This window comes from Penaeus monodon, chromosome 26 (genome assembly GCF_015228065.2).
Source record: "Penaeus monodon isolate SGIC_2016 chromosome 26, NSTDA_Pmon_1, whole genome shotgun sequence".
NCBI lineage: Eukaryota > Metazoa > Arthropoda > Malacostraca > Decapoda > Penaeidae > Penaeus > Penaeus monodon.
Window position 1 is genome coordinate 30,561,560 of NC_051411.1, and position 2,193 is coordinate 30,563,752.

The window sequence follows — 2,193 nt, forward strand, 5'->3', positions numbered from 1 at the left end:
AAGCATCATTACATCCTATTGCCACCAGTGATTTGTACGTCATGGCAATTTCAACAGTAGCAAAAGGATATCCCTTGCCATGCCGGATGAAGATATTAAAATTCTCTTGACATACACAAAGACTACCCAGCTTCAAGGGAATACTCCATCACTTAACCCTCTTACTCAGCTGTATAAATTCACATAAGCAAAGCATATACTTAAAAAAACAGGATTCTCCTTAGACCTGTGATACCTCCCAGCTGATGGGCCTACTCAAGACAGTAGCTAATACAGGCCCAGGCAGGCCAACATTACATGTATAGAAATTTGGGAATGAGAAAAGCAGTATCTAGACAATGTCTCCAATGGCTGATCTCAGCATGGTGTGGGAGGTGGTCAACTCATCCCAGAAGTTTGGGGTTTGAATTCCATAACTATAAGCTAGTACAATGGCTGAGAAGTGTAGCACATCCAGGTAGTATAGTGGGTCTAGACATTGATATTAATGGACAAATTATGTTGTTCATTTTTCTGATAATGTAATTTAGTCTGAAGAAAAACAGCCTCAATGTATGTAATAGAGATTTGTTGGCCATTCACCAAAGCATCGCCAGGCATGGAGGCCATGCAAAGGTAAATGTTAAATCTTACATAGCCATAGTATTGATAAATGTTTATGAAGTGACTAGACCCCTTCGTGGCCAAATCCAAGGGTGAAGCACCTAGTTAGGCAGGATTTTGCTTTATGCAGCAATGTCTGTGGCATTCCCATGAATGGCTGGAGTAATGGGGACTTAATCTCCAAGGGCGCCATCACTTCATAAACATCACCAATGCTTCCATTTATATCATTTGCGATGGAAAATAACGAGTGATTCACACATATTACAGCATCATTAATTGAAAGAAGGAATAATAATTGTAAGATATAGGATGACTGTATGAAACTAAAAAATTTACGATTTCCCTACCAAGGGCTGTGCCCCTGGACCCCCTCCTGATGGCTTTGACCTTACTTTCCGCACTTCCTTTGTTGCAAACGATTATCTTTCTTTCTGCCTTTGTTTCTTTGACTGCGCAGATTATATCATCCATTACTACAGTCTTCTCCCATCTCTTTATGACAGTCAGTAGATTATCCTTCTTTTAGTGAAATCATTAAGTTAACATATACCAAAATGTTACTTACAATGTACATGCATTCTTAATATCAACCTACATGGAAATTCCACAGATGAAGGACTTCGAATTTTGTCAATCTACCCATTACAGGCAAATTCTTCCTCGCCCCACATAGCTTTCAGAAACTGCAACTAAACCAACGCGCAACATACTTGTAACCAAACTACAACCTCCCAACGTAACAGATAGAATAGCAACATAACTACACATCATAACATTGACACAAGCCTTCTACTCTTTCCCAACGACACACGATTACAACACGAAAGCAAAACACACCAGGTGCACAAAACACACCGTATTACACCAAAGTCCTCCCACAAGGGCCACCGACGGCGAGAGAGAAGCGCCAAAATGAACAACAAATTGCAAGATATGCGGGTATAATCGAAGCCAATATCCCGCATATCCAAGGGAGGGGAATCTCTCCCTATACCGCGCATTTTTACCCTTCATTTCGGGCTATCTCGTCCTGTTTGCTGTTCTAGAGGTGACGAGGTGTACCTGAGAATTGGGTGCAGGGGCGTCAAGCGAGGAATTCCGGAAAATAGAGGGTAAAATTGGCTCCCAGAGACGGACTTGCAACAAAATTTCTCTGTAGCGTCCGGAGCGAAATACATTCAATTGTCTCATTCTGTTAATATTCAATATAATGTCTGATATTTTACATAATAGGTGTCCAATAAAGGGGAATTATGTACGAACGAAGAGTGTTATAAATGTTATAAGATATTTAAAACAAGAATATATTTTAGACTAGCAAAAAGAACAAAGAAATGAGTAAAATCTTAAGCTAAAGCCATGACCAACAACTCAAACGCGAGCGTACAAAGGCAGAGCCCTCTCGCGGCGACGGACGGAACTACAAACCGCAAAACCCCGCGAGTTTCAAAATTTGGGTCAACTAACCACAAGAAAATGAAAACTCTCTTTATGCTGAAAGTTTTTTTTGTCTCATTTTTTTTTCTTTATAGAATGTCGTTGCTCTCTTCGACTGAAGGAGATGAATGATATGATGACTGTCTTATT

At 40.1% G+C, this 2,193-nt stretch overlaps 1 protein-coding gene across 5 annotated transcripts in view; it reads right to left on the reverse strand.

Moving 5' to 3' along the window:
- LOC119590074 (longitudinals lacking protein, isoforms H/M/V-like) overlaps positions 1-1,793 on the reverse strand; it is a 34,957-nt gene extending 33,164 nt beyond the window's left edge. For all 5 annotated transcript variants that reach the window (XM_037938831.1, XM_037938829.1, XM_037938833.1 and 2 more), the window contains exon 1: positions 1,669-1,793. The gene's annotated coding sequence lies outside the window, so the exon portion shown is untranslated. The remainder of the gene's footprint in view (positions 1-1,668) is intronic.
- Positions 1,794-2,193: the final 400 nt, after the last annotated feature.